This window comes from Pleurodeles waltl, chromosome 6 (assembly GCF_031143425.1).
Source record: "Pleurodeles waltl isolate 20211129_DDA chromosome 6, aPleWal1.hap1.20221129, whole genome shotgun sequence".
Classification (NCBI taxonomy): domain Eukaryota; kingdom Metazoa; phylum Chordata; class Amphibia; order Caudata; family Salamandridae; genus Pleurodeles; species Pleurodeles waltl.
The window spans coordinates 514246843-514269747 of record NC_090445.1 but is presented as its reverse complement, the minus strand read 5'-3'; positions in this window follow the sequence as shown (position 1 = coordinate 514269747).

Sequence of the window (22905 nt, the reverse complement as noted above, 5' to 3'; positions counted from 1 at the left end):
TGCTAACTAGTGGTAAAGTGGCTGTGCTCTCCCTGCTAAGAATGTCAAAATTGCTGTAAACCTGATTGGCACAGTTAGTTTACTCTGTGTTTCTAATAGATGGGACTACTTGTACCCATGACTTCTAAATTAATTGCTGCTAATGGGGTGCGACACTCATTGTGCCACTCACGTAGCATTGTAAAGTATGTCTCCAAGCCTGCCACTGCAGCCTGGGTGTGCGGTTTAAACAGCCATTTTGATCTGGGAAACTAATTCTTTTGCCAGGTCTAAACCTTTATTTTCAGTACTTGTATGTCACCCTTAGGTAGGTCTTACGTTCTTATAGGCGTGGTTCAATAATGTTTAAAAAGTAGGGCATGTATGTTTAATGTTGTACATACTCAGGAAGCCATAAAACTCTAAAGTGTTTTTTTACTGTGGAAAGGCTGGCTCTCCCATAGGTTAATACTAGTTTACGCTATTACCTTTAATAAGTGCTAAATTCAGGTTGGGATTAGCAAGAAAAATGATTCAAGGACTCATTTTAATAGTAATTTAAAATCCAACTTAAAGGTCAAGTTACATTTTATATTACTATTTTGGAAATTACACTTCTAGAAAGGTGAAATTTTCCTGCCTAAAATCCTAAAGGTCACCAAACCCATGATGGCTATCCGGGTGAGATGTGTATTGCTCCCAGACAGTGGTCAAAGGGCTCTGGATGTGGGGAGGGGGACTCCTCCCTTGAAAGGATAGCATGGATGCCTCTCGAAGCTTGTTGTGTCCCTCCACCTCAAACAGGTAGTCATCCAATTGACACTTAGAGACACTCCTAAGGTGCTGGGTTCAAGGCAATCAGGTCCAGTCTTCCTTCATGGTTCAGGCACCTGAACATTCCTTCTTGTGATATTCTCAGTTCCTGAAATTTTCTGAGAGAGGGTACTGTAGGGTCCACTTTTATGCCCAGTGCCAGCTTGTAGGTGGCCAATTCCTGACTAATGGGGTAAAGCTTCACAGGGAAGAACCTGTCACAACTCCATCTTGTCCCCTAAGCTCAGTGGGTTTTACTCGCCAGGCTCATGACACCCATTCCTTGTGGTGCTTACCTGCCCTGAGTACTCCATGTCATGCATCCCTTGTAGTGTCTTACAGTCCTGAGCACTCCATGGTTTCCCTTCCATGAAACCTGAACTATTGCTCTCCTGTTCTGTTGCTTTGAGGGTTTAGTCTCTTTGCACCTGCAGAGATCACGTCTATTAGGATAGTTACGCTTCCACTGTGAACCATTGAATTGTACCATCATGCACTTGGGGTTCCGTTGGACTTATTTATTGTTGCCATTACCATTTGCACCTGCCACTTGCAGAGCCTCATATCCATTGTTTGTAACACATGATTTTCCCCAGGTTTGTTGGAATATTCCATGCTTCCATGTGGGACACGTGCCATTCTAGAACACTCTTTGCTTCCAGTCTCAATACCCCATCTGAACCTGCATCAGGGATTGGCCTCGTCCCTCTCCTGTGTAAGCATCATCCCTGCAGTCACCTCCTAAATCACCCAGATCTTCCAGTTTTCCAGTCTTGCACAAGCTTCGTCCCTGCACTCTCCTCCTGAGTCACTCAGAACTTCCAGCACTCTAGTCTTCCATGCCTTCCTGATGATCATGTGACCCTGACTTCTGTGACGCCTCTAATGTTTTGCTGTGTGAGTTATGATTCCACCTCAAATCCAGTTAAGGTGCTAAACAAGGCTAAGTACTTTCCCATCAGGTTAGTGTACACTAACTTATCGTAGCCTGTCTTTCAGCCTATTTAAGGCTATAGACTTGTCTCCAGTTCCTTTTCGGAATTTTCCTCCAGTGCTCCTTGTTTATTTTCATTCCGGACTCTCCCTCCAACCTTGGCCTTTGAACTATTTTTGCTCATGGACTAGAGACTTAGGGGGTTATTCTAACTTTGGAGGAGTGTTAATCCGTCCCAAAAGTGACGGTAAAGTGACGGATATACCACCAGCCGTATTACGAGTTCCATAGGATATAATGGACTCGTAATACGGCTGGTGGTAAATCCGTCACTTTTCCGTCACTTTTGGGACGGATTACCACCTCCTCCAAAGTTAGAATAACCCCCTTAATTCTGTGTTTCTCTATTGAACGGAAGTGTCAAGAAGAATGTTCTTTTGTTTGAACCTTGTAACCTCCATTTTGTGCATTTAGTATACCTTGGGAGTGTCAGTAACTCCAACCTATGTACAAAGTATGACCTTGTTTCTAGTATTCCTTGGGAGTGTCAGTACCTCTAGGCTATGTACCAAGTGTAACCTTGTTTCTAACATACAATGGAAGTTTTTCAAACTCCAACCTATGTTTCGAGTGTAACTTTGCTTGGGGGTACCAGCAACTCCAACCCATTTCTTGAGAATGCCAGTAACTCCAACCTATTTACAGAGTGTAGCCTTGTTTCTAGCATACCTTGAGAGTACCTCAAACTCCAACCTATGTATGTGTAACATTGGAAGTGTCAGTAACTCCAGTCTATGTTCCAAGTTTACCCAAGGGGTGTCTGAGGCTCCAATTAGGGTTTTAGCATCTTTCTCGAGAGTCCCAGAAATTCTTATACAAGAATTTGACTATTCTGTTCTCATGTCATGATTTTGAAGAAATCTGTAAGTGTTGGTTACTGATGCCATGCATTGTTTGTTATGTAGAGGCTTGCTAGTGTATTGATGGTAATTGCCTCATCATGTTGTTCCTAGTGTATTGCGTCTTCATGAAGCCAGAGGTGCTGGTCCCATAAAAGTCTATCTTCACATATCCAAAAGGTCTCAGGAACGATACATCCTGTTAATTCTCGTACCCTATCTTGTTGCCCAAGGATGTAACCATGGATACAAATGAGACTGCAGTATGTAGATGTTGAGGCCCTCAGCAGCATTTTCTTGTGGAAGTGAGTGCCTCACGGATAGCAGTGGGAGGGGTTTCTATACAGAACAACAGTATGACATGCAACGTGATCCCAATTTCCCTATTTTTAAAAGAGATATTGCCGGCGGAACAGAGTCATATTAGTCCGGTCACTCAAGAACTGACTTCCCAGAACACGGTCCCATCAGAGCATATTGTGAGTCACTGTGACCAGAAGTTATTTTTGGGTAGAGTTAGGCTGAGGGCGAATAGAGACAAAATCGACTTCAGGGTAGCTGAAAAAGGTCATCATGTACACAATCAGTTTCCTTCTCATGGTACCACCTTATCTACTCCTACAAAATAATTAAGACCAGAAGCTTTAACTGGGTGCCCTGGCATTCCATTAGTAGAGCCTCTAAGAATCCTAGAGATCTCAATAGATTGTCAATTATGGTTTGAGTTGTCTACTTTGCCTAAGAATGTGCATGACTGCATTCAGACTTTCCCAGCACGTTTTCAAGACAAAGCATTGCACTCTGCCCCTTCAGGTTATTCAAGTGCCTTGCCCATACCTCCTTATCCCTGGCATGCAATCACAATGGAGCTTATTACTGACCTTCCCAACTCCAATCGCTATACTACCATTTTGGTAGTAATTGATCTTCCCTCCAAGATGGCACATTTTATTGCCCTTGAAGAAATACCTATTGTCAAAGCTCTTGCCATGCTGTTTGTTTAACACATTGTGTGGTTGCATGGGCTCCCTTTGGTCATTGTGTCTCATAGGAGCCCGCAGTTCATTTAAAGATTGTGGTATAGTCTGTGCACATCATTGGGCATTGAAGCCCAACTCTTGCCTGCCTGTCGCCCATATACTGATAGAGTGACGGAGTGGGTAAATAAGGTTTTAGAGCATGCACTGTGATGTCTTGTGACTTGTACTCCTGATTATTGGGAGTCCTTATTACTGTTCGCTGAGTATGCCTACAATCCCACCACACTCAGCCAAGGGGATCTCCCACTTCTGTTGTGTAACTGCCATCCGTCAATGTATGTTACCTACAAACTTTGCTATGAATTCTGAAAATGTATCTGCAATACAAAACTTTGTAAGGCACCTCTTTGACTCACAAAAATAGGTAATAAAGCACTTACAACAGGTTAAGGTGTACATGAAGAGAAATATAAATTAACATCAACAGCAACTACCGAAGTGCAGAATTGGAGATCAGGTTTGGGTTGTCACAAGAAACGTAAGACTACATGGTACTTGTAAATTGCAACCTGAATTTATTGGTCCATTTCCAATTGAAAAGGTAACTGTGTAAAAGTCCAGGTCCAACTTCCAGATGCACCCTATGTTACTTTTTTCCTCTTCAAACTGTATCATGCCCAAACCCGTCACGCTCCTCCTCATCCACCTGTAACCCCTGATGGTCACCTAGAGTTGGGAGTCCAAAGGATTCTAGATTTAAGGCGTGTTAAGGGTAGTTTGTTTTACGTAATTGCATGGAATGGGTCTGGTAGTGAGGAAAACTCTTAGGAACCAGCTAGTAATTAATGCTCATGCCCCTCACCTGATTTGTTTCTTTCATGCCCGCCTCTCTGACAAACCACGCCCTGTAGATTGTTCTTTGTGGGGTAAAACTGTCACAACTTCATTGTGTGCCCTATGTGCGATGGGGTTTACTCACTATGCTGATGTCACCTTTCCTTTATGGCACCTCCTCACCCCGAGTACTCCATGTCATGCGGCCCCTGTGTTACCTTCCAGTCTCAAGCACTCAATGATTTCCCTTCCAGGAAGCTTGAACCATTGACCCTCCTGTTCTGTTGCTATTCATGTTTAGTCTATTTTGCATCAGCAGATATCACATATCTATTTAAGATAGTTACCCTTCCACTGTGAACCATTGAATTGTACCATCATGCACTTGGGGTTCCTTTTTACTTATTTATTGTTGCCAATTACCATTTGCACCTGCCACCTGCACGGCCACATATCCATTGTATGTAACACATGATTTTCCCCAGGTTCATTGGAATATTCAATGCTTCAACATGGGACAAAGGTCTTTCTGGAACACTGATTGCTTCCAGTATGAACCCTCTTTGATCCTACATTGGGGCTAAGTCTCGTCCACGTCCTGGGTAAGCATTAGCCGTGCACTCACCTCCTGAGCCACCCGGTTCTTTCAGTATTCCATTCCTTTACAAGTTTTGTCCCTGCGCTCTCCTCCTGAGTCGCCCAGAACTTCCAGCGCTCTAGACTTCCAAACCTTCCTGATGATCCTTTGACCCTAGCTTCTGCAATGCTTCTAGTGTCTTTCTACATGAGCTACAATTCCGCCTCCTGTTGAGCTTCTTGCACCAAGCCTCCTGCTGCCTTCGGATTTCAACTAAAGTGATAGATAAGGCTAAGTACTTTCCAATCAGGTTAGTGAGCACTAATCCTCTTATAGTAGTAAGCAGGCCAGCTCTCAGCATATTCAAGACTATAGACTTGTCTCCAGTTCCTTTTCCACAAGTTCCTCAAGTGTTCCTCGTTTGTTCTCATTCCAGACCCTTCCTACAACCCTGGCACTTGAACTGTTTTTGCTCATGGACTAGAGACTTAGGGCCTGATTTAGAACTCGGCAGACAGGTTATTCCATCAAAACGGTGATGGCTATCCTGTCCGCCGAAATCTAAATCCTATTCTATTCTATGGGATTTAGATTTTGGCAGATGAGATATCCGTCACTGGATCTTGCATCATCCTGAGAGGGATTGGAGGTCCATCATTGGCTCCAGTGTTGTCTCCCAGTTGGGACCTGGTAAGGGCATGACAGGCCCTACCCACCTTTGCAGCACTTCCTGTGTGTTTTAATGTAAACTATCTCACAGTACCCCTCTTTTCCTAAAGCCAGCATTAGAGAATCTTTCTTCCTCTTGTCAGAGCTTCCTGTGTCCACCCAGAGGTACAGCTATGACAATGGCAAACCACCCTGTGTGGTAACTCCAAACAGTTGTGGGGCAGATTGACCTCCCACTGGATTTGTGGCTAAGATGTCTAGGAAGACAAAGGAGAGGCAGGCCAAAGTGTGAGTTACATCTGAAACTGATGGAGTAGGCATCATTTGATGCTCAGAAAAGGACTGGGCACAACTCCCAGGCCATCCTGCTTAAGGAAGGGATTGTCATCCTCACACACAAGCAATCCACATCTCAACCCAAGGGAGCTGTCACCTGTCATATAATACTAGCAGAAAGGCCCTTTGGTAGAAAAATGACAGCTTTTTAAAAGTGCCATTTCCAAAATTGTAATATAAAATTCAACTTGACAATTAAGTTGTAATTAAAATTTCTATTGAGATGATTATTGGATAATTTTTCTTGCAGTTCCCAAACTGAAATTATAGTCTAACCCAGTATTTTCCTACGAGAGAGACAGCCTTGCCACAGTATAAAACTATTTTGAAGGTTTTTCACTGCCAGGACATGTAAAACAATAAATACATGCCCTACTTTTTAAATATCACGCCTCTTACCCTATGGGCTTATAAGGCCTACCTAAGGAGTGGAGTATAAGATGTATAAGTATGAAAAAGGAAGGTTTAGACCTGACAAAAGGTTGATTTGCCAGGTCAAAATGGCAGTTTAAACTTGCACACCCTGGCTGCAGGGCAGTCCTGTAATCATGCTCTACGGGGTTAGTGTAGTGCGAGGCACAGTGAGTGTTGCAGTCTACTAGTGGCATTTAATTTGGGTACTGGGTACAAGTTGTAGCACATGTTAGGTACTTACAAGCAATTTAATGTGTCACAGAGGGTGCACAAGCATGTCACCACTGGTTAGCAGGGATAAAGTACACTGACATGTGGAGCCAAACACAACTAGAACTCAATAAAAAAGCAACACATTTCATGTGACCGAAAGGGCAAACATACAACAGGCATGTGGCCTCCAAGATGCATTGAGTGTAGTGCGACCTCTTGGCCTTTTTTTAAACTGTGGTTTGCTTGATTCTCCATCGCCTTTGGGGATGCTTTTTATCACTGGCAGTTAATCTCTTCCTCCAATTCATTCAAGGTATCTAGTTTTTGTTTTATTGTAGTTTGCATTTAACCAACAAGCTCCACTTCTGTAAGGTTAATAATGTATAGTTTTCAGAAGACCACCATGTTGAAAGCCACCAATAAACATTTGTGGAATTGTCTTACAGACACTACTGGATATGACGTAGGGAGGATGGAAATGGATACTTGAAAGGATTTTACAGCAACTTTCTTCCAGGTTATGATATCTATAGTAGTAATAAAGTTGGCAGAATTTTAGAATGCCACGGGCATGTTCAGTGAGGACAGAACGATGTGATGATTGCTCAATGGGGCTGTTTCCAGTAACTGATATTAAGCATATTTGAATACATCTGAAAGGCATCTGTGACAGCAACATTGTGTCAGGGTTAGTTGATTTATCTATGAAGGAATGAGACTGAGAACATTGTAAATGTTCTCATTCTCTTTCAACATCAGATAAAGTGCTTGATGACTGATGTTGAAAGAGACTACTGTTATTCTACTGTCAATCTTCATTGGAAGACAATTTCTAAAAATGGTGATGTAGGAAATTGTGTTTTTGATTGAGGAAGTTCCGATCCTTCTCAAGCAACAACCACAATCCATGTCAGGGTGTACCAGAAAAGTCACTAAATTAACATGTGCTTAACCTTCTGGTAGCTTTGAACAAAAGCAGTCAGACTTAGTGGCAATGTGTTAATTATTTATGCAGCACTCAAGCAGTAATAAAGCAAAATCATAGCACAAGAAAAATCCCACCCCAATTTACAAACAGGGAGTTGTTTTTCAAAAATTATATTAAAACAAAAACAAATTAAATCCAACCAGTAGAACAAGAGGTATGAATTTTTAAAAGTTTAATGAAAAATAGCACCTAAAAGATCAAAAGTGCCAACTGTAGACTTCTAGCCACTCGTGACCAGGACAAGGTCGAAAGTTAAGGCCCAACCACAAGGGAGGCAGTTCAGATACGAGAAGTGGATTGGGTCTGGTCTCAGCTTACCTCTGGATTTAGAACAAATTTTAAGAAAAATGTCTAAGATAATACAGTTCCGCAGGAAAAGTCAGCCGATGGTGTCTGAGTAGGAGATGTCGCCACTGGGGAGCAGCTGGGTGAAGTTACGGTGAAGATTTCTACATTCGTACTTCGTCACTTTTTTGGAAGTTGAAAATTTCCAGTGAGATGAAGTTGCAGGCTGTAACTGATGAGGGCTCCATGAGGCTGGATAACCTTCTGATGAAGAGCTGCTGAATAGGATTTCCTTTTTCAGAGAAAAACGTAGCTGGGGCTACCACAAAGTCAAGCTGATTGGAGATTCACCTTTAGCAAATCAGTGAGCAGGTAGGTCCTGGCCTCCTGTCGCTTCTCAGGCCACTTTTTGATGAAAAGTTTTTCAAGTCCCAAGTTTTTGTTTTTGGCTGTTTGGCCACCTTTAGCTCCTTTTCAAGAGTCCAGTACTAGGTGAGCATCACTTGGAAGTTTGGAAACACTTCAGGGAGGGTCCAGGTGTAAGATTCAAGTTCTTGGATCTTTTTGTGTGCCTGTAGCTCAGAACAGAAGGCCAGCAAACTAGCCCTTGGAGTCACTCTGGTAGTCCGGGGATCTAACAGCAGACAGGCCTAAAACAGCAGGGCAGTCCTCTTAGGGTAGAAAGTGGGTGTCATGGTTGCCCTGAATGCAAGAGGACAACTCTCCCTACTCACCCACCCATCAACATTAAGTGTCTCAGTTTTCCCAAAAGATGAGACCTGGACACCCAGTTTGCACGCATTGAGACACAAGCTGTGGCAGAGCATCCTGAGTGCAGTAATAAGGGAGCGAAAAAATGTATATAGAAACAAGGTATCACTGCTATACTGAATATTGTCCAGCTGTCATTCGGTTGCCATTGCCAAAAGAAAGTGCACATTGAGTATAACATGTTGAAAAGTAGTAAAAGGTTATAACATGCAAATGCCTTTGAGGCACATAACACACATTCTTTAGAACTTGCAACAAGGGATCCTGAATAGTTCTGAAAGCTCCCAAGGTGGTCTCATGTGATGTGCAAATGTCAGCACCCAGCTAGGAAGGAAAAGAGAATAAAAATCACAATCAGTGCTCAAGGAATGACCATCCTGAGAGCAACTCTTAATTGATTTTGGTCCTCGCCTGGTCTTCTAGCAACAGCATCTTCCACCTAACAGAGACATCTGGTCTTCATTGAAGCTTCTGACCTGCAGCAGCTCCTGAAAACAAGAAAAGTGTCAGTAAGTGGAATACTTACCAACAGCCATGCATGCCGCACAATCCCAGCAAAGCCATTGATCAATTCTAACAAGCGCTAAAGATTATTGCAGGAAGCCTTTAACAAACTAAGGGGAAGATTTATGGAAAGTGGCGCTGCACTGAGTGCCGCACCACTTTCCCTGTGCCCCTTAGCGCCCCCCCTACCGCCACCATGTGTGCACCGAATTTAAAATATGGTGTACCATGGCGCAGGGCAGGTGGCAATAGTGCCATACAATGTGATGCTATTGATGTACTCTGCAGGAGTAATGGCAAAATGTTAGTGCTACTCCTGCAGAGTACATAGGGGCCCATTCTAAATAATGAAAGCCCCCTTTTAATGCCTGCTCTGAGCAGGCGTTAAAAGTGCCGTAAAAAATGGCACAAGGAAATTGCATAGATTTCCCCTAACAGGGGAATGCCCCCTTTGCATACATTATGCCTGGCGCAGGCATACTGTAGTGCAAAGGGTCACAGAGTGGTGCAATGCATGCAATGGGCCACTCTGTAAATACGCACAGGGATTTCTGCCTCGTTGGGCCATATTAACACAAAAAATAATGATGCTAATGTGGTGCAAGGTGGCTCTAAGGGATTATAAATATGCCCCTAAATTACAGAAGTCAACTGGGGAGTTAGAACTTCTGCTTATTAGCTAGTGCATTTGTGCAACCAACACAAAGCTGAATAGACTTTGGAGAATAGAGCAACTTGCACAAGCCTTTTAAAACTGTGTTGACCCTGGTGATTAAGTGCGTCTTGTGCCAACCAAACCCATATTTCTGTATCCTGGCGATACTAACCAGGTTTAATAGATTGTGAAAGTGTTAGTCTGTTGTGAGGTGTGGAGACACAGGAGTGAAGTTGGTTTATTGTTGCTAATATGAGTATGTTCTCCTCTAGCACACGTGGAACATTCTAGCGAGAACTTCAGCCTCAAAAGAGAAAGAAGTAGAGAGAGAATACAGGTGAGAGGATGTTTGGCCAGCGGTTGGCTAACTTTCTTATTTTATCCTTTTACCCCATTCCCTTCGGGGTTTCTTTGGGTTAGCGAGGCTTTTGACCACCACATTGAGCATTGCGTGGCATGTTAGGACACTCATTGGTCATCATTCCTGCTGGGCCAGATATCACAGGTTAGTACTATTGATCAGACAAGATTTAGTCCTGACAGCAGGCTTCAAGCAACAAAGGCGGCCCTCTAGTAGCAGCAGAGCAAACCTCTGAAGCACGAAATAAGCCTCGAGCATCAGGATGGATAGCGAGAGGAGTTTGAGAAAGTAAGAGCAGGTTAGATTCCCTAGCATGTTTAGAGTTTTCATTTGTCTGGGTCAGTGTCTTTTATGTCATATATTGTGGTTCGATGCAAACCTGTGTGGAGGTGGAGGGCAGTCATTAAGGAGGTGCTGAGTGTATTTAGAGGAAGAAGTGAAGGAGAGAGTGAGGTCAACAAGTTGCCTATAGTGAAAGTGATTAAAAGGAGAGGAGAGAGAGAATGTGTGAGGTCAGCTCCCTTTATTATTGCATGAAGATGAAAGGTGGGAAAGAGTAGGTAAAGACGAGGAAGACTATATAGGATAGGAGGTTGAAGTAATAGGAGGTTTCGCCAAAGTAGCATTAGGGAGAAGTGGTGTGAGGTCAAAGGTGAAGGGAAAATAATTAAATCATTCTATTATGATGAGTACAACCGGGACCGTACCTTTTCAAACAATTAGGGTACTGTTTTTTTTTTTTAGCAACTAACATTTTTCAAACCATTACTTCATTGTAGGTTATGCTAGGCTGATGTGTAATTAAAGTAGCAGAGATAATGCAAGTGTAGTAAACAGGGCAACCCAGTGGTATACTCAATTGATTTGAAGAATCTCCAGCCTATCTCACTATTGCTGGCCCCAGCAAAAATATTAGAGGAACATCTGAATAAAGAGATTGCTCACTTTCTTGGTGAGAATGAATGCTTTGATTCTTTGCAGCATGGGTAAGGAGTAATCACAGCACCGAGTCCACCCTGATTACTGTGTCGGATTTCAACTGGCATCAGGTGGATCAAGGCAGAGCGGCTATTCTAGTAATGCTGGATCTGTCTGCAGCCTTCAACACTGTTTCTCCATCTTTGTTGGTGAGTAGGCTGTGACAGGCTAGACTGAGGGACAAGTTTCTCCAACTGCTAGAGCCCTTTCTTATGAACAGGACCAGCCTAGAGAGCTTTGGAGATTTTAGGGCTTGCTTGTTTCAACTGCCCTGTGGGGTGCAGCAGGGCTCTTCCCTCAGCCCCACTCTGTTCAACCTTTATGTCACACCACTGGCACAGCTGGTACAGTCCTGGGACGTTCAGTATAGGATGACACATAGATCATCATGACGGTCATCAAGGACTGGACAGAGGTGGCTGCTAGATTTAAATCCTGCATGACGTTTAACATCTGGATGAAAACTGGCTCAAAATTAATGTAGAAAAACCGGAAATCTTGATTTTTTGTGCCAACTACTCCACTTGGAATAGTAGCTGGTGGCCAGAGGCATGTGGGCCTTTACCTATCCCTGCAAAGGAGGCAAAGAACCTAGGTATTGTCTTTGACAATGTGCTAACGTTTGAGTGCCAGGTTAGCAAGACAGTGAGTTCTTGCTACTGGATACTCAAGATGCTGAGAAAGGTTTTCCCATTTATTCCAGGGGAGATCAGAGTGCCAGTAGTGCTGATTCTTATTACCTCGCGCCTGGACTATTGTAATGCACTGTATTTAAATTCAATGCAATTCTTCCTCAACAAACTCCAAATGATTCAAAACGTGGCAGCTCGTTTAGTCCTTGGACTACCCGAGAGCTATTCATTGAGGGAGGGTTTGAGGACCTTGCATTGGCTCCCAATTAGGAAAAGAGTCGATTTTAAGGCCTTATACCTGGTGTACAAGTCTCTCCATCAGTTAGGCCCTACGTACCTTAGGTCTGCCTTTACCTGGTATGCCCCTAATAGACCATTAAGTTCTGCTGGTAAAAAGAAGGTAAACATACCAAGCACCAGGAAACAGTTGGGAGCACCCTGCCTCACTCTTCTGCATGCAGTCAGCCCCATTGCATCACGATAAATGTAGTGCAAGTGTGTTCTTAATTCATTAAGTAGTATGTACTTTTTTAGCTTAGTATGTGCACCTTGTGCTGTAAATCACTGGACACGCGTTTCTGGGTTTAGATCTTCATTAGCAGAGAGCAGCAGGTTTATCTCTGGAGTTGCTGGAAATGCTGCCAAAAGTCCTCTCATGTTTCCACTCACTGGCCAGCAGGTACTTCAACCACAGCTTGTCAGCTTGCTGGCTCTAGGAAGCCTTTGTAAACAGGAAACAGTTGGGAGCACCCTGCCTCACACTCCAGCATGCAGGCAACCCCATTGCATCATGGTGAATGTAGTTCATTCTTACTTCATTTAGTAGTCTGTAGTTATTCACCTTAGTAGGTGCAGCTTGTGCTGAGTATCTCTGGACAAGCTTCATCGCTGGCATGCTGAGAAAGGGTGTAGTGATCCTATAGACCTATGGAAGGTGAAAGCCCCTGGTTGCATGACCATTTTTCTCCTAGTAACATCTTATTTCAGCTGAATACACTTGTGACAACCCAGGAGTCTCAAGCCATGGTTACATAGTAGGACCTAGACAGTCTCTTCTTTTGGGCATTGTGCTTCAGGTCTATTGCATTTAGAGGTTGAGCAAGTCTTCTTCCTAAGCATAAGTCAAGGGTACATGCCTTAGGTAGCTTCTTGACTCGGCATCACAGAGTCAAGTCTATAGTTTCTGTGCCCATATCTGTTGCCTCCCAGCTTGTCAAGGATATATTTTAGCTTTTGCTTTGTCCATTTGGTGCATGTGGCAGTTGAGCAGTATAGAGCTTCATTTGAATGAAGTGAGAACTTTGACTTGAGAGAAGCAGAAAAGCACCAAAATCTGCATGATATTTCACTCAACGTCATATTTGGTGCTGCTATCACACCTTATAAATAAGGAACCCAATGCCAGCAGACAGCCTCTTCTTGTGTTGGGAACTTCACTAGGGTCCCAGAAATGCAGGAGGAACAAGCCGTAATGGAAACTCTGAGAAACACCAGTGCCTAACATGATAATGTCTCACCTGTCTTATTGGTAATTCATCTGCTCTTGCACGGGGAGAGCTTCAGAGGATCTCCTCGTGCAAGAACAGATGACACCGCCATCCTCCCAGCCAATATGAATCTTGGAGCAACAGCAGTTTTTCCAGTCCCTAGTGCAACGGGGGCCTTCCAGGAGTTCCTTCCGGTACCACCGGTTTGTATGTAAAGGTTGCCAGCATTTTCAAGCAGTAGTAAATGGTAAAGTCTCGTAGAAATACCTGAGATGTGTTTCACTGTACGGATAATCATTGTGTTACTCTGAATAAAGTATGTTGGAGTTCAACATGCTGCAGTTTCAAACTGAAGGTTCATGTTTTGAAATGACAGAGATGGTTTTAAAACATGCGCTCTTCAATTTCAAAGTGATCTTAAATCAACAGATCACTTGGACTTCTCAATTGTCAATGTTACGGATCTGAGAAAATACAGTTACCTATACGTACATGTAACATCATAAAATTTGCATTTAATCAGGATTTTGTTTCATATTTTTCTTTTGCTTTTAGAACACATGTAACTAATTGTAGTTAAAAAATCAGTTTGACCAATGTAATTAGAAATGACGATAGAAAGAACAACAATTGTTCCAAAATTACTTGTGTTGTATCTTACTGATGAAAATTGCCCTGAAGAAGCATCATATGTTGGCACAGTATTCAAGCAAAACATTTAAATCGAATGAGAGGAATACAATGAGATGGTTATTTATGTTGAGTGTTTGAGACTTTACTAGAGTTGTCAGAGTGGGACATCCAGCAGAAAGTGACAGATGTCCCCATCCTCCTTATTTCTAGTGCAATTGACATCAGTGCACTGTTAAGAAGTTGGACGGGGCATCCAACACAGCATCTGCCCAAATATAAATAAGGCCCTTATTTACTCTGGTGTCCCTCAAACTGCTTTACAACATGGAATTAGGTCTTCTCCTGGATGGCAGAGGGTCCCATCTCCTAATAGATGTGCTAGTGCTCTGTGAAATTTGAGAACTCTTGTTTATTTTATCCTACCTCCTTTCATTTCATCCTGTGGGATCCTGTGGGTTCTTCAAAAGAGCAAAGATAGCACAGTAGGTTAGTCAGACCATTATCAACCACTTGGCCTTGGTAAGTCTGGTTTTGGTCCTGCTTCATCTGTCTCTATGGAGGAAAGACCTCAAAGTTCTTAGACAAGAAGTACCAAGCTTCAAAAAACAGCGTAGTCATTGTCTTCAGAAATCCCAAATAGCTCTGTTTGTTATAGTGATGATTATTCCCCGAAAGGGTAAGGTGGTGTCCTCCCAGAAAAAGTTGGTGGAAAGGCATTTAAGAACACCTATTCAGTTCAACATCACACCATTCCAAATGGAGCCAGGGACTTTCCATCCAGGATGCCAACTGTTTTTATATGATCCAACAGTGAATGACAAGGAAGGAGGGAGACTGCTGCACTTCTTCCACCATCCTTCAACATTAGTTCAGGATTGCCTAGAAATGAAATTTCATAAATATGTAGGTCTTGCATCTGACAAACTGGAGACTGTCAAGAAGTCCTCCACCAGCAGAAAGGTAACCCTAAGAGCTCATTCCACATTTGGTGCAAAGGTATTATCAGATTTTTATCAGAATGAATAGATTGTTTGTACTGTTTTCACCATTCGCATGTTTGCTTGGTGAAGAATTCCTTACACATCTGGACATTAAAAACACTGTGCAATCTGGCATTCAATCAATCAATCAGGGAACTTTTAAAGTGTACTACTCACCCGTGAAGGTCTCAAGGCGCTTGGGGGGGGCTGCTACTGCTTGACCAGCCAAGTCTTGAGAAGTCTCCTGAAGGTAAGGAGGTCCTTGGTCTGACGCAGCTGGGTGGGAAGAGTGTTCCATGTCTTGGCGGCGAGGCGCGAGAATGACCAGCCACTGGTGGTTCTGCGGATGCATGGGACGGTGGCGAGGTCAGCGGAGCGGAGCTGTCGGGTCGAAGTGTAGAAGGAGACTCGTCTGTTGAGGTATTCTGGTCCGGTGTTGTGCAGTGCCTTGTGAGCATGGGTGAGGAGTTTGAAGTGGTGGGGGATGTCCAGGATGAGGTGTGGAGAGGTGTTCTGGATGCGTTGCAGCCTTTTCTAGAGTTTGGCTGTGGTTCCTGCGTAGAGGGCATTGCTGAAGTCCAGTTTGCTGCTTACGAGGGCTTGGGTGACTGTTCTTCTGGTTTCCGTAGGAATCCATTTGTAGATCTTTTGTAGCATGCGGAGAGTGTTGAAGCAGGAAGCGGAGATGGTATTGACTTGCTGGGTCATAGATAGTGAGGAGTCCAGGATAAATCCCAGGTTTTGTGCGTGGTCAGTGGGTGTAGGAGTGGTTCCCAGTATGGCAGGCCACCAGGCGTCATCCCATGCGGAGGCAGTGGAGCCGAAGATGAGGACTTCAGTCTTGTCAAAAGGCAGTTGTCCTTCATCCATTTGGCGATGGCCTTCATTTCTTCGTGGAGGTTGGTCTTGGTGGAGTCCTTGGTGAGGGAAAGGATCAGCTGGGTGTCATCGGCGTATGAGTTGATGTTAAGGTTGTGAGATCGGGCGATGTTAGCGAGCTGAGCCATGTGGATGTTGAAGAGGGTCGGGCTGAAGGACGAACCCTGGGGTATGCCGCAGATGATTTTGGTGGCTTCAGAGCTGAATGCAGGGAGGCGGACTCTCTGAGTTCTGCCGGTGAGAAAAGAGGTGATCCAGTCCAGGGCTCTGTCGCGGATTCCTGCATTGCTGAGGTGTGTGCATAGGGTGTGGTGGCAGACAGTGTCGAACGCGGCTGAGAGGTCCAGGAGGATGAGGGCCGTGGTTTTGCTGTTGTCCAGTATGGTGCTGATGTCGTCGGTGGCAGCGATGAGGGCAGTTTTGGTGCTGTGGTTGTTGCAGAATCCAGATTGGGAAGGGTCTAGAATGCTGTTCTCCTCAAGGAAACGGGACAGTTGTTTGTTGGCAATTTTCTCTATGACTTTTGCAGGGAAGGGGAGCAGGGAGATGGGCCGGAAGTTCTTAAGGTCCTTTGGGTCCGTCTTAGGTTTCTTGTGGAGGGTGTTTAACTCGGTGTGTTTCCAGCTCTCCGGGAAGGTGGTGGATTCGAAGGAACTGTTGATGATATTCCGGAGTTGGGGTGCGATGACAGATCTTGCTTTGTTGAGGATGGGTTGAGGGCAGGGGTCGGATGGTGAGCCGAAGTGGATGGTGTTCATGATTTCGATGGTGTCATTGTTGTTGATGTGGATCCAGGAAAGCTGGAGGCTGGTGGGTGGTGAGTATGTGGTGTCGGTGGTTGACAGGGGGCTCTGAGTGCTGAAGGTGTCATGGATGTCTGCAATCTTGTGGTGGAAGTAGGTGGCTAGTAGTCGCAAAGGTCTTGTGATGGCGGGATGTCATTGGCGATGAAGCTGGGGTTGGAGAGTTTCTTCAAGATGTTGAAGAGCTCCTTGTGGTTTTGTGCGTTGTTGATGCATTCTTTGAAGGCGGTTCTCTTGGCGGTTCGGATGAGTTGGTGGTGTCTGCAAATGGCGTTTTTGAAGACTGTGTGGTTGTTCAGAGTCTGATCTTGTGCCACTTCTTTTCGAGTCTTTGGCATGTTTGCTTAGATTCTTGGAGGTTGGCGGTGAACCAGAAGCCCTTTCTGTCAGTGCGTCTGTTGGAAGGATTTTTGATCGGGGCGAGAGTGTTGGCACAGTCGTTGATCCATTGCCTGAAGTTGCTGGCCGCTATGTCAGTGTCTGTAGTGTTGATGGGTTGGCTCTGGGAAAGGGTGTTGATAAGTTGGTCTTCGGTGACCTTGTTCCATCTGAGGTGTGAGGTTCAGTCTCAGGAGATGGTGAGTTGTGGGTCTCTCGAAGGAGAAGTGGATGCAGTGGTGGTCTGCCCAGTGGCATTCGGTGGTGTGGCTGAAGGAGACGTGTTTGCTGGTGGAGAAAATTGGGTCGAGTGTGTGTCCTGCAGAGTGGGTGGGTGTCGTGACGAGCTGTTTGAGGCCGAAATTGGAGAGATTGGCGAGCAGGGTGGTGGAGTTGTTATCGTTGGTGTTCTCGAGGTGGAAGTTTAAGTCCCCAAGGAGTATGTAGTCTGTGGATGTGAGAGCGTGCGTGCTGATGACGTCGGTGATGGAGTCATTGAACTGCTGTCGGGGGCTGGGGGGCTGTAAATGAGGGTCCCTCGGAGGGTGGTGTTTGGGTCGGTGTGGATCTGGAAGTGCAGGTGTTCGGCGGTGCTGAGGGTGTCTTCGGTGCTGATTGTGATCCTGAGGGTGTTCTTGTGGACAATGGCAATGCCTCCTCCTGGTTTGTTGGAGTGGTCCCTGCGGGTGATCCATAGTTCGACGGCATGTTTGTGGATGGAGCGGGTGTTGATGCATCTGAGATGGTTGCGTCCTGCCTTGGTGGGTGGGTTGTTGTTGTGGAGGCAGGTGAAGGTGCAGCTCCGGCAGGAGAAGGGTCCGAGGGTGATCTGCAGGGTGGCTTGATGGCAGGCAGGTGAGCGGCTGGTGTTGAGGGCGCTGAGGGTGGCGTTGTCATAAAGAAGACATGTGTGGCAGTTGTGGGGGGGGCAAGAGCCAGGGGTTCCGGCGCTGGCCGCGGTCCAGGCACGGGTGGGCGCAGACCGTCTTACCTTTGGTGCACCTTCGGCATGCCCGCACATCAACCAGCATTAAGTAGGGAGGGGGGAGAAGAGGAAGCGGGGGTGAAAACGGGGGGAAAAAAGGGGGCTGGGCCGCAGGGGCAGCAGCGGCGGGAGAGTGGCGCAAGAGAGCAGAGGGGCCAGGGCCCCGGGGCAGCAGTGGCGGAGGAGAGGGGGGGAGGGCGAGAGTCAGAGAGAGAGAATGGAGGGAAAAGCAAGAGTAACGCGAAAGAATAGCAAAATAAATCAAAAGTAAAGCAAAATAAAGCATGAGTAAAGCGGAAGTCAAAAGGTCACAGAGGATAGCGAACAGCATAAAGGAGCACAGGGGGGCAGACACGATTGAGAGAGCACAGAGAGAGCGAAGCAGAGGGAAAAAAAGGAGAGAAGCAGCCTAGTAGGAAAGCAGAACTCTTCCACAAGACACCAGGGATGAGGCGCAGGCAGAAGCCTGCGGGTGGAGAAGGGCCTCGAACTCCTGACAGGGGTCAGGAGTTCAGAGGAACGAGGGCTCTACTTAGCAGGTGGAGCCACGGGAGGCAGAGCAGTTCACTGACCAGGTCAGTGGTATTGCTCAACCTACCACGCAGCGGCTGCCATTAAGTAGGGAGGGAGAGGAGAGGACAGCTGCGAGGCGGGAGCGGGGGTGCAAACAGCGGGGAAAAAAGGGGACTGGGCAGCCGGGGCAGCAGTGGTGGGAGAGTGGCGCAAGAGAGCAGAGGGGGCAGGGCCGCGGGGGCAGCAGCGGTGTAGGAGAGGGGGGAGGGCGAGAGTGAGAGAGAGAGAATGGAGGGAAATGCAAGAATAACGCAAAAGAACAGCAAAATAAATGAAAAGTAAAGCAAAATACTGCAAGAGTAAAGCGGAAGTCAAAAGGGCACAGAGGAGAATGAATGGCAAAAAGGAGCACAGGGGGGCAGACACGATAGAGAGAACACACGGAGAGAGAAGCAGAGGAAAAGGAGGAGAGAGGCAGCCTAGTAGGAAAGCAGAACTCTTCCACTAGACACCAGGGATGAGGCGCAGGCAGAAGCCTGCGGGTGGAGAAGGGCCTGAGAACTCCTGACAGGGGTCAGGAGTTCAGAGGAGCGAGGAACAAGGGCTCTACTTAGCAGGTGGAGCCACGGAAGGCAGAGCAGTTAACTGACCAGGTCAGTGGTATTGCTCAAACTATCACGCAGCGGCCGCCATTAAGTAGGGCGGGGGAAGGAGAGGACAGCTGGGAGGCGGGAGCGGGGGTGAAAACGGCGGGAAAAAGGGGTCTGGGCCACCGGGGCAGCAGTGGTGGGAGAGTGGCGCAAGAGAGCAGAGAGGGCAAGACCATGGGGGCAGCAGCGGTGGAGGAGAGAGTGGGGGGAGGGCAAGAGAGAGAGAGTCTAGGGAAAAGCAAGAGTAACGCAAAAGAAAAGCAAAAGTAAAGCAAAATAAAGCAAAAGTAAAGTGGAAGTCAAAAAAAGCACAGAGGAGAGTGAACGGCAAAAAAGGGTACAGGGGGGCAGACATGGAAGGGAAAGCACAGGGAGAGAGAAGCAGCCTAGTACAAAAGCAGAGCTCTCCCACTAGACACCAGCAATGAGATGCAGGCAGAAGCCTGCGGGTGGAGGAGGGTCTTGAACTCCTGATAGGGGTTAGGAGTTCAGAGAAGTGAGGAATGAGGGCTCTACTTAGCAGGTGGAACCATGGGAGGCAGAGCAATTCACTGACAAAGTCAGTGGTATTGCTCAACCTACCACGCAGCAGCCGCCATTAAGTAGGGAGGGAGGGGAGGAGAGAACAGCTGCGAGGTGGGAGCAGGGTGAAAATGGTGTGAAAAAGGGGCGGGCCTCGGGGCAGAAGTGGCGGGAGAGCAGCGCAGGAGAGTGGAGGGGGGCGGGCGGCTAGAGTGAGCGAGAGAGTGGAGTGGAAAAGCAAGAGTAACGCAAAAGTAAAGCAAACAAAAAGCAAAATAAAGCAAAAGTAAAGCAAAATAAAGCAAGAGTAAAGCGGGTGTCAAACAAGCACTTAGGAGAGCGAATGGCAAAAAAGAGCACAGGAGCAGACACGGAAGAGAGAGCACATGGAGAGAGAAACAGAGTAAAAGGAGGAGAGAGGCAGCCCTAGTTGGAAAGCAGAGCTCTCCCACTAGACACCAGGCATGAGGTGCAGGCAGATGAATTGACAGAAACAAGGTCCTGCCTTCCTCTGCCCAACAATATTGAGACAATGGGGAAAGCAAACTAACTGCTAAGGCACCCTTTATGAAATGGATAACATCATACATCACCCTAACCCTCATTTTCAACTGAGCCAACCTCTTTCTAATGCCTTGATTACTCTGCCCTCCTGACAACCCTTCAGGCAACAGACAATATCTCATTCTGTTCATCTCCTTTTTTTTCAAGAAGGAAGTGATGTGCATTTGCACAATTAATATGAGGCAGGCGTATGTATGTGGGGCTAGCTCATACAGCCCTAAATTAACCACTTAAGAAACAGGTTCTAGTTTCACTGCTTGGTGTCAGGGTACCCACAAGTACAAAATTGAAAAAGTTAATAAACTGAGAGGAACCATACATTCATGAAGGTATCTTTGACTTTCTATGAGATTCCTCTTTGTATGCAAACAAATTACATCTTAAACTGTGAATATTGTCAGCCTAATTATGAAGGAGCAACTGTTTTGCCTTTGTTTATAGGACTACATAAATAAAATGTTAAAATGATAAAAACAAGACTTAGTTATTGGGCAGGTTACAGTCCTAATTAGTCCCTTAGCCTCATTTATATGGCAAGTTGTAGAATTTATCCAAGTTGCTTGCACACTTGGGTCAGGGTATATATGGGAGATCAAGTTTAAAGTATGTCTTTCTTTGTGATAACTTCCATCCCTTTAATCCCCTCCCTCTGAAACGTTTAGAGATACATTTCTGACCTTTGAGATAGGATGTCTAGATGCTAAGGTACTTGAAGCCTGCAAGTTATTACCTAGTGTCCTCAATGGAGCTGTCTAGGATGTAATGGAAAGAAATTAATGCTTGGGTATCTTATGGTTTTTGCACATCTCTGGATATCCCGTGGCTCATTTGGAGAGTGTAGGAGAAGGGACTAAAATGTTTAAAAACCACAATGGCAACAACTGCAGTTAGACAGACATGGTACGTGTACAGTGAAACTGTTTGACAAGAGAGTCCAACATTTACGTTTGTCACTAGAATCTCTTCCTAGCTGTCTGTATTCTTCCCTGAACATGTTCTAGTTGTTTGACTTGACTGGGTTGATCACTATAAATCTACTGTGACCTACTTAGTGCGAGGATCCTAGGATTATACAGACAAAGGCATGATCATGCATAGAAAATTAATGTAAATAACAGCGAAGCATTAAGGCCATCTGATCTCCATTTTTGAAGCACTAATTACCATAGCACCAAAAGGTTCTATGACAAGCACTCAGAACCATTCTGAAATGTTGCAAACGGTGTGTGCGAAGTTTGAGGTGGTAAAGATATTACACAGAAACTAATTTATTCTTAAACTCTGTTATAGTCCTCTTGACTCATACGTGGAGGCAACTTCTATAAATTGTGAGCTGAACACATACAGCTCTTAAGCAATTCTTGATGGGAATATGAAGAGTAAGAGATGCCGGAGCTGTGTGAATCACAATACTGACTAATATCTTGTGCAATTGTTTGCCTTTCTCTCTACGTCCTACCCAGGCGGTGCTGGAAGATGTGGGAGCTGGAGCTCCACTGAGTGCAGTGCTATAAGGACAAATAATGAAGTCCTCCTGCTGAATATGAAGAGCGGATTCTGAGTCTCTCATATTTCACAGATATTTAGTGGTTATCAGGGATTAAGATGGCTATTCCGCAGTCACAGGGATGTCAACCTGTAATCTGTTTCTCCTAGGAACTCCTGCACAGTGAGCAGGTAATTTCAGCTAGTGTTTTCGCACACAGATTGCTACTCTAGCAGAAACCTAGCAGAATTATTGTCTCACTTACTGTCACGTGCATCACCTGAAAATATCAGAGGCTATAGAAACAACATCTCTTAGTCAGCTGAATCATCATTCAAAGGACGTCTGAACGACAGACAAGCAAAGTTGATTGCTGGGCAGAGTGGAAATGCTTTAAGGAAAGGATTCTGGAGAAATTAAGGTGCAGTACGAACACAGAAGTCTTCTTGACCTGGGTCAAAACAGCTGGAAATGAAAAAGGACATGCTTTTAGTAGGCTATTCATTTGACTCCTACTTCCAATATTTATACAGTATGGAAAGGAAATCCAATAGGAAACATAGATGTCTTACAGTTCTGTATAGTCTTGATTATCGCCTAGAATTAAGTGAATATAAAGCAAAAAAATCTCCTAAAGGCCTCCAAACAGTAGACAGACTGCAAATGCTAGCGAGAGAAGCAGGTGGAACAGAAAAAAAGTTTGCAACATTTTGATAGGAGGGAGTTTTGTCCACTTCAGATTCTGATTGTACTGTACGAGATACCAGACAGAAAGACCTAATGCAGGACAAAAGAAATGTTATTATAGAAGTATCTAAAGCTGGGGGCATGGCCTTGCACCATAAGAAGATGGCCACCTTCATCGGAGCTCTGTGACTGTGGCGGGAGCCGAGAGAGCTGCTCGTGTCCTCGGGCATATTTAATGACTCCTGAAGTGAGAAAAAGTTAGGAGAAGGTGCATGGAATGCATTTTTCCCCTTAAAATGACTTGAAAAGTATTTTTTATGCCCTATTTGACTGACCTACATGGCGGTCATTTGAGGAATTCATTGCGACTGCCATTTTGTTTTTGTTTTAACCTCACAATTTCTTTTTTTTTTTTTTGCTTTATACATCGCTGTCTGAGAGATTCTTTTTGCACTTTTTGGACTAAATTGCATGTTTATGCTTTCTACTCATCGTATCTTGCTTTTTGGAAGATTT